Raw genomic sequence first — 10048 nt, 5'->3', positions numbered from 1 at the left:
ATTGTTTGAATATGTCCATAAACACACCGGCCAGCTGGTCTGCGCATGCTCTGAGGGCGCGGCTGGGGATGCCGTCTGGGCCTGCAGCCTTGCGAGGGTTAACACGTTTAAATGTTTTACTCACCTCGGCTGCAGTGAAGGAGAGTCTGCATGTTTTCGTTGCAGGCCATGTCAGTGGCACTGTATTGTCCTCAAAGCGGGCAAAAAAGTTATTTAGTCTGCCTGGGAGCAAGACATCCTGGTCCGTGACTGGGCTGGTTTTCTTCTTGTAGTCCGTGATTGACTGTAGACCCTGCCACATACCTCTTGTGTCTGAGCCGTTGAATTGAGATTCTACTTTGTCTCTATACTGACGCTTAGCTTGTTTGATAGCCTTGCGGAGGGAATAGCTGCACTGTTTGTATTCGGTCATGTTACCAGTCACCTCGCCCTGATTAAAAGCAGTGGTTCGCGCTTTCAGTTTCACGCGAATGCTGCCATCAATCCACGGTTTCTGGTTAGGGAATTTTTATAATCGTTGCTATGGGAACGACATCTTCAACGCACGTTCTAATGAACTCGCACACCGAATCGTATTGGTCAATGTTGTTATCTGACGCAATACGAAACATATCCCAGTCCACGTGATGGAAGCCGTCTTGGAGTGTGGAATCAGCTTGGTCGGACCAGCGTTGGACAGACCTCAGCGTGGGAGCCTCTTGTTTTAGTTTCTGTCTGTAGGCAGGGATCAACAAAATGGAGTCGTGGTCAACTTTTCCGAAAGGAGGGCGGGGAAGGGCCTTATATGCGTCGCAGAAGTTAGAGTAACAATGATTACAAGGTTTTTCCAGCCCTGGTTGCGCAATCGATATGCTGATACAATTTAGGGAGTCTTGTTTTCAGATTAGCCTTGTTAAAATCCCCAACTACAATAAATGCAGCCTCAGGATGTATGGATTCCAGTTTGCAAAGAGTCAAATAAAGTTTGTTCAGAGCCATCCATGTGTCTGCTTGGGGGGAAAAATATACGGTTGTGATTATAATCGAAGAGAATTCTCTTGGTAGATAATGTGGTCGACATTTGATTGTGAGGAATTCTAAATCAGGTGAATAGAAGGATTTGAGTTCCTGTATGTTTCTTTGTTTCTTTGATCACACCATGTCTCGTTAGCCATAAGGTATACACCCCCGCCCCTCTTCTTACCAGAAAGATGTTTATTTCTGTCGACGCGATGCATGGAGAAACCCGCTGGCTGCACCGCCTCCGATAGCGACTCTCCAGTGAGCCATGTTTCCGTGAAGCAAAGAACGTTAGTCTCTGATGTCCCTCTGGAATGCTACCCTTGCTCGGATTTCATCAACCTTGTTGTCAAGAGACTGGACATTGGCGAGAAGAAGGCTAGGGAGTGGTGCACGATGTGCCCGTCTCCGGAGTCTGACCAGAAGACCGCCTCGTTTCCCTCTTTTACGGAGTCGTTTTTTGGGGTCGCCGCATGGGATCCATTCCGTTGTCCTGGTTGAAAGGCAGAACACAGGATCCGCGTCGCGAAAATCATATTCTTGGTCGTACTGATGGTGAGTTGACGCTGATCTTATATTCAGTAGTTCTTCTCGACTGTATGTAATGAAACCTAAGATGACCTGGGGTACTAATGTAAGAAATAACACGAAAAAAAGAAAAAAAACTGCATAGTTTCCTAGGAACGCGAAGCGAGGCGGCCATCTCTGTCGGCGGCGGAACTATGTCTGCAGCTCTTTCTCTGAACCCTACCATGGGCCTCATGACGCAGCTCTTTCTCTGTACCCTGCCATGGGCCTCCTGGCGCAGTTCACCAGGGAAGGCCTAAGCTTCATGAAACACCATTTACAAATTATATCCGTGTGCAAACAATTCTAAGCTGTAGAACACACAACTCATGGATTCCAACTAGAAACAGAGAGAGCGGGAGGGAGGGAGGGAGGCAAAGGCAGGGAGAGACAGGGAGAGACAGGGAGAGAGAGAGAGAGAGAGAGAGAGAGAGAGAGAGAGAGAGAGAGAGAGAGAGAGAGAGAGAGAGAGAGAGAGAGAGAGAGAGAGAGAGAGAGAGAGAGAGAGAGAGAGAGAGAGAGAGAGAGAGAGAGAGAGAGAGAGAGAGAGAGAGAGAGAGAGAGAGAGAGAGAGAGAGAGAGAGAGATTTTTGTAAATATCAAGGTTAATGGCTTGATCATACATGACACATTGACATTTCATGTTTGACCCACGCAGCAGGGTCGTGCACAGACATTTTAGGGGGCATGAGCTCAAACGGGCACCTCCCAAAAACAAATCCCTGCAACCGAGGTCACAGAGAAATTATGACTTTGATTATTTAGTTCCATAGAGGCCACACATGGCCACAAATATATGACACAAATAAATAACCCTTAATCTCATTCCCTTTAATAATACTACCATTTGCTACAGTTAACAAAATGGACAACTAGCTTTAAAAAAAATGTATTGTGATTTTTCACCAATTTTCTTAGAAAATAATTTCATCATCGAATATCTAATCTTCTAGCTTCATAGTATATTTTTTATAATAATGTAATTTAAAGTAATTTTAAATAGAATTAGTCATGTAGTTAGATCTGGCACCACATGTCCCAGATTGTTGGGGTAAAATTATATTTTTTCTTGGGCTCTGAGTTTTTCGTGATTTGGTAACCTAACCAGGTTTAAATCCAGACCCTTTCGGGTATGACAGAGGTTATGACAGATTAATTAGTTGTTCTAAGGTTTTGTATGGGCTCTGAGTTTTTCGTGATTTGGTAACCTAACCAGGTTTAAATCCAGACCCTTTCGGGTATGACAGAGGTTATGACAGATTAATTAGTTGTTCTAAGGTTTTGTATGGGCTCTGAGTTTTTCGTGATTTGGTAACCTAACCAGGTTTAAATCCAGACCCTTTCGGGTATGACAGAGGTTATGACAGATTAATTAGTTGTTCTAAGGTTTTGTATGGGCTCTGATGGGTTGCGGGGTGGCAGGTAGCCTAGTGCTAAGAGCCTTGGGCCAGTAACTGAATGGTTGCTAAATCAAATCCCTAAGCTGGCCAAGTAAAAATCTGTTGTTTTGCACCTGAACAAGGCAATTAAACCCCCTGTTCCTAGGCTGTCATTGCAAGTAAGAATTTGTTCTAAACTGATTTGCATAGTTAAAAAATGATGAGGACAGTTTTTCTAATCATGTGATATGGTTTAGAAAAACTCCTGTCCCTATGGATGGTGAAAACCCTGTCAAACGTATGTATTGTAAGAAGCTCAACGTTAAACTCAAATCTCAGTATCATTCATATGCAGTATTTAAGACAATATCACACCAATGATTGGAGGATCAAAACACTGTCACGAATACCACCGAAGGTGGCTCCCCTTCCTGTTCTGGTGACGCTCGATGGTCGTCGTCGCCGATCTACTAGCTGCCACCGATCCCTTTTTCCTTTTCGTTTGTTTTTGTCCAATTGTTTTCACCTGTTCCTTGTTGGGGTTTTGGGATGGGTGTTATTTAAGTTCGTTGGTGTTTGTGCGGCTTGTTGGTTTGTTATGTTTGGTATCGTGTTTGTTTTGGGTTTGTTTAGCACCAGTGTTTTAGGGCACTCACCCATGTTTGGACCTGTTACGTTTTGAAGGACATTAAAGCGTTTTTCCCGTTCACTTCGCTCTCTGCATTTGACTCCTCACTCATCACTCACCCGGCGTTACAAACACACTCCCTGCCTCTCCTCATGATGCTTCTGGCCATTGCTGAGATCATCTACACCGTATTTTTACAGGGTCATTAACATTAGGGTCATCAGAATTTTGCCCAAACCAGACTTTGGATTAAAACCAGGCTACAAGCATCCATGAGGTGACTATTAGACTTAGATTCATTTGGACTGAGGAAGTTTGTAGGAAAAACAGTTTTTAATTAATTATTTTCAATTAAACTGTCTCACGTGAATATTTCTGCCAAAATAAAAACCAACGTTGTCGTATTTCTGACAACGGTCACATCTTTTCAGCTGAGTTCTAAAACCGGGTGCTGCAATCACTTGACCCGATTCCTCTTTCAAAAGATGCTTTAGAAAGCAGGGATTTTGACAAGTGTGTGTTTTTGTATGAGTGTGTGTGCATGTGTTTGCGTGCATACATGTGTGTGTGTGTGCATGTGTGTGTGCGTGTGCGTGAGAGAGAGAGAAATCTAGGTCAAACATGTTGTTTCTGCTGGTACACTGTAGAAGGGATGTTGTGCTGCTTTGAGTCATATTTCAAAAGTTGTATTTAATGTTGTGTAGGCTGGTGATCCTTGGTACTAGGTGATATAATTACGTTATATTGAGTGTGTGTGTGTGTGTGTGTGTGTGTGTGTGTGTGTGTGTGTGTGTGTGTGTGTGTGTGTGTGTGTGTGTGTGTGTGTGTGTGTGTGTGTGTGTGTGTGTGTGTGTGTGTGTGTGTGTGTGTGTGTGTGTGTGTGTGTGTGTGTGTGTGTGTGTGTGTGTGTGTGATATTGTTGGGGAATGTGAGTTGTAGTTATGTTATTTTGTTGTTTTGATTAAAATAGCAAAATTATTACAGAGAATGGCAGCCTTTAATATTGTAGGGCAGCAAGAAGTACAGGAGAACAGAATCATAACAGAAAGGCCTAGCACCTACTCCTCCAATCATATAGACCATAGGAAATGGATTACTTTTCCTTCATTGACATTGAAAGAGTGTTGTATATTTCATAGTATCATTGCTATTTCAGAGTTGCACTTACCCTTGATACCCTGGCATTCATATTATTGACCTCCCCTCCTCGGTTTCCATGAAAACATGAAACCCACAAGCATGGAAAAGGATCGCTTGCAATAGCAGATATCTCTTATTTCCCTGGCTGTAGCTTGTTTCATGTCAAATTAAAGGGAAATTGGGTTTGCTGCCTTGTGAATGCAGTACAATCCCCCGCTTGCACGCTATCAGAATAATAATCAACAGAATAGTGTAAATATTATTACCATCTGCAATATGTAAATATAGCTGGACCCTTTCAGACTGTCAACATCAATGTCTCAGATTGGGAGAGACAGAGAGGGAAAAAGGAGAGAGAGTGTTTGAAATTGTTTTAATTAAGGACTAATTAATTAATTAAGGCTCTCTCTCCCTCTGAGAGACATTAATGTTGGTGTGGTCCCCCTGCATTCTGAAAAAAATAGTTCTTTGTGGAGGGATATGGTTCTAAATTAAATCAAATCAAAGTTTATTTGTCACTTGCGCCAAATACAACAGGTGTAGACCTTGGAGTGAAATGTTTACTTACAGGATCTAACCAATAGTGCAAAAAGGTGTTAGGTGAACAATAGGTAAGTAAAGAAATAAAACAACAGTAAAAAAACAGGCTATATACAGTAGCAAGGCATTAAAAGTAGCGAGGCTACATACAGACACCAGTTAGTCAGGCTGATTGAGGTAGTATGACATGTAGATATGGTTAAAGTGACTATGCATTATTGATGAACAGAGAGTAGCAGTAGCGTAAAAGAGGGGTTGGTGGGAGGTGGGTGGCGGGACACAGTGCAGATAGCCCGTGGGGGGGGGGGGGGCACGCAATGCAAATAGACCAACATCAATGTCTCAGAGAGGGAGAGAGAGAGAGGAGATTGGGAGAGACTGAGTGTTTGAAATAGTTTTAATGAAGGACTAATTTATGCTCACTCACATCTGACTCCCATTTTCTTTCTTCTCTTTTGCTGTCTCTATCTCTCTCCCTCTCTTATGATTTACATTAACTGATTAATCTACTCATTCAAAATGAGCCCTTTTTCCTTAATATTGGAATATCTCAATTGCATCCTCCTCACATCTTCTCTCCTCTCCACTTGCCTAATTCTCTAAACCCATTGGTGAGAAAACCAGAGTGCCCTCCCCACCAATGTGTACAATCAAATGCTTGAAAAGGTACTGCTGAGTTTTGAACTCAGGATCTCCTGTTTGCTAGACAGGCGCTTTAACCAACTAAGCCACAGCACCCATTTATATGACATCTATTGCAGATAATAACTCCCACACCTATTTGAATCAAACCAGTCTCATTCATTTAACCCATTGCTCGGTCTGGCAAAAACACATCACAAAACAAATGTCATTTACTAATATTGGAATCGAAACGGACACCTTCAATTGTCAAGCAACAGGGTTTCTTAAGCTATGTTTTGGGTCCCAAAGTGGGCCTGAGCATGTGAAAGGTGGGTAGCGAGATATCAGTAAACATTTGTAATCGCATACTGTTTCTTCTTAATTATGGTCATTCGAGGACAGTACAATTTTCATTTGGTCGCAAAATGAATAAACTCAAGAACCTCTGACATGGATTCTTAAACAATGATTTTGGACCCAAAGCGGTTATTAACTTGTGATAGGTGGGTCGCAAGATATCAGTAAACATTCAGAATCATACATTATTTCTTTATTACTTTGGTTGTTCGAGGACACTACAATTCACGTTTGGGTGTCGAGCTTGAAAATGTTAAAATCCTCCAACACAGGAGATAATGTAATAATGTAAGTAATTAACCTACCATGAATTGGGGTCTTGGTCAAATAGCACAGTTGTTGAGTTTCTTCGCCTTACACAGTAAGTTTGATCTCGTTCAAAATACAACCCTTTTGAAATGACATTGCAGTTCGGTGACCCGGATTTGGACCGGGGTTGCTGAGGCCACAACTCAGAGTACTAACCGCTATACGATCACTGCTGGCTTCAAGAGCTGGCGTGTAGAGCCTACTCATGCTTTGAAAGTGACGTGTACAAGCTGGCTGAACTCTTTTTATTTGGGCCTCGGTAATGAATAAACTGAAGACCCAGTTGCGCTTTCCACAGGTGGTAGGTTTAACTCATTCAAAAAGAGCCCTTTTTCCGTAAGATTGGAATATCTCAATTGCATCCTCCTCATATCTTCTCTCCACTTGCCTAATTCTCTAAACCCATTGGTGAGAAAACCAGAGTGCCCTCCTCCACCAATGTGTACAATCAAAGGCTTGAAAAGGTACTGCTGAGATTTGAACTCAGGATCTCCTGTTTACTAGACAGGCGCTTTAACCAACTAAGCCACAGCACCCATTTATATGACATCTATTGCAGATTATAACTCCCACACCTATTTGAATCAAACCAGTCTCATTCATTTAACCCATTGCTCGGTCTGGCAAAAACACGTCACAAAACAAATGTCATTTACTAATAGTGGAATCGATACGGACACCTTCAATTGTCAAGCAACAGGGTTTCTTAAGCTATGTTTTGGGTCCCAAAGTGGGCCTGAGCATGTGAAAGGTGGGTAGCGAGATATCAGTAAACATTTGTAATCACATACTGTTTCTTCTTAATTATGGTCATTCGAGGACAGTACAATTTTCATTTGGTCGCAAAATGAATAAACTCAAGAACCTCTGACATGGATTCTTAAACAATGATTTTGGACCCAAAGCGGTTATTAACTTGTGATAGGTGGGTCGCAAGATATCAGTAAACATTCAGAATCATACATTATTTCTTTATTACTTTGGTTGTTCGAGGACACTACAATTCACGTTTGGGTGTCGAGCTTGAAAATGTTAAAATCCTCCAACACAGGAGATAATGTAATAATGTAAGTAATTAACCTACCATGAAATGGGGTCTTGGTCAAATAGCACAGTTGTTGAGTTTCTTCGCTTACACAGTAAGTTTGATCTCATTCAAAATACAACCCTTTTGAAATGACATTGCAGTTTGGACCGGGGTTGCTGAGGCCACAATTCAGAATACTTACCGCTGTACGATCACCGCTGGCTTCAAGAGCTGGCGTGTAGAGCCTACTCATGCTTTGAAAGTGACGTGTACAAGCTGGCTGAACTCTTTTCATTTGGGCCTCGGTAATGAATAAACTGAAGACCCAGTTGCACTTTCCACAGTCGGTACGTTTAACTCATTCAAAAAGAGCCCTTTTTCCGTAACATTGGAATATCTCAATTGCATCCTCCTCACATCTTCCCTCCTCTCCACTTGCCTAATTCTCTAAACCCATTGGTGAGAAAACAAGAGTGCCCTCCCCTCTGACCTTCTCCACCAGTGTGTACAATCAAATGCTTGAAAAGGTACTGCTGAGATTTAAACTCAGGATCTCCTGTTTACTAGACAGGCGCTTTAACCAACTAAGCCACAGCACCCATATATTTGACTTCTATTGCAGATAAGAACTCCCAAACCTATTTCAATCAAACCAGTCTCATTTATTTCACCCATGTCTCTGTCTCGCAAAAACACGTCACAAAACAAATGTCATTTACTAATATTGGAATCGATACGGACACCTTCAATTGTCAACCAACAGGGTTTCTTAAAACCTGTTAATCCTACCCCTACTTTTTCGAACATTTTGTTAAAAATCTGTAAACATTTCAGCGCCCTGCTACTCATGCCAGGAATATAGTATGTGCATATGATTAGTATTTGTGGATAGAAAACACTCAGACGTCTAAAACTGGTTAAATCATGATTGTGACTATAACAGAACGTATTTTCATGAAAAGCCCAGGAAAATCTGATCACTGAAAATGGAAAAATACATCCATGCTTTACTTGAACCCATTGATAAAGATGAACCACATTTAATGGGGCTAAGGTTGCAATACCTACAGCTTCCACACGTTGTCTAGAGTCTTGTCATTTGCCTCAGCTTTGTTTCTTGGTCAAACAGACACAAGGCCGGACATTATTTCCAGACGGACAGCCAAAGAATATACATTGCAGTTCGTGATCAATTTGATCGCTTATTAGCGTTTAATAATACCTAAAGTTGCATTACAAAATAATTTCAAGTGTTTTGTGAAAATGTATCGCCGACTTTTTATTTAAAAAAATGACATGTACAAGTTATAAGAAGCTATTTTTTTGTTTATCACACAGTCTTCATAGATCGATATCTAGGCTATATATGGACCGATTTAATTGGAAAAAAGACTCAATAGAGATTATGGGACATCTTGGAGTGCCAACAAAGAAGATGGTGAAAGGTAATGAATGTTTTATATTTTATTTGTGCCGGTTTGTCTAAACCCATTGCTAATTATTTTGTTTACCTCCACCTGTGGGTCTTTTGGGGTGTTACATGCTATCAGATAATAGCTTCTCATGCTTTCGCTAAAAAGCATTTTAAAAATCTGACCGTTGCCTGGATTCACAATGACATCTAGCTTTAATTCAATACTCCTGCATGTGTATTTTAATGAACGTTTGAGTTTTAACTAGTACTATTAGCATTTAGTGTAGCAAAACATTTGCATTTCCAGATGTCTAGATGGGACGCCTTCGTGCCAGGTAGGAGCAAGATTAAGCTATGTTTTGGGTCCTAAAGTGGGCCTGAGCATGTGAAAGGTGGGTAGCGAGATATCAGTAAACATTTGTAATCGCATACTGTTTCTTCTTAATTATGGTCATTCGAGGACAGTACACTTTTCATTTGGTCTCGAGATGAATAAACTCAAGAACCTCTGACATGGATTCTTAAACAACGATTTTGGACCCAAAGTGGTTATTAACATGAGATAGGTGGGTCGCAAGATATCAGTAAACATTCAGAATTATACATTATTTCTTTATTACTTTGGTTGTTCGAGGACACTACAATTCACATTTGGGTGTCGAGCTTGAAAATGTTAAAATCCTCTAACACAGGAGATAATGTAATAATGGAAGTAATTAACCTTCCATGAATTGGGGTCTTGGTCAATTAGCACAGCTGTGGAGTTTCTTCGCTTATACAGTAAGTTTGATCTCGTTCAAAATACAACCCTTTTGAAATTACATTGCAGTTCGGTGACCAGGGTTGCTGAGGCCACAACTCAGAGTACTAACCGCTATACGATCACTGCTGGCTTCAAGAGCTGGCGTGTAGAGCCTACTCATGCTTTGAAAGTGACGTGTACAAGCTGGCTGAACTCTTTTTATTTGGGCCTCGGTAATGAATAAACTGAAGACCCAGTTGCGCTTTCCACAGGTGGTAGGTTTAACTCATTCAAAAAGAGCCCTTTTTCCGTAAGATTGGAA

At 41.4% G+C, this 10048-nt stretch overlaps 3 non-coding genes across 3 annotated transcripts; all 3 read right to left on the bottom strand.

Annotated features, from left to right (window-relative positions):
* Positions 1-5917: 5917 nt before the first annotated feature.
* trnaa-agc lies at positions 5918-5991 on the bottom strand. Its single transcript has one exon. It is a non-coding gene; the product is annotated as a tRNA-Ala (tRNA).
* Positions 5992-7005: 1014 nt separating this feature from the next.
* On the bottom strand, positions 7006-7079 carry trnat-agu. Its single transcript has one exon. It is a non-coding gene; the product is annotated as a tRNA-Thr (tRNA).
* A 1016-nt stretch (positions 7080-8095) lies between these two features.
* trnat-agu lies at positions 8096-8169 on the bottom strand. Its single transcript has one exon. It is a non-coding gene; the product is annotated as a tRNA-Thr (tRNA).
* Between the last annotated feature and the right edge of the window lie 1879 nt (positions 8170-10048).

Source organism: Oncorhynchus gorbuscha, linkage group LG10 (genome assembly GCF_021184085.1).
Source record: "Oncorhynchus gorbuscha isolate QuinsamMale2020 ecotype Even-year linkage group LG10, OgorEven_v1.0, whole genome shotgun sequence".
In the NCBI taxonomy this organism is placed as follows: domain Eukaryota; kingdom Metazoa; phylum Chordata; class Actinopteri; order Salmoniformes; family Salmonidae; genus Oncorhynchus; species Oncorhynchus gorbuscha.
This window is presented reverse-complemented; position numbering and strand designations above follow the sequence as displayed.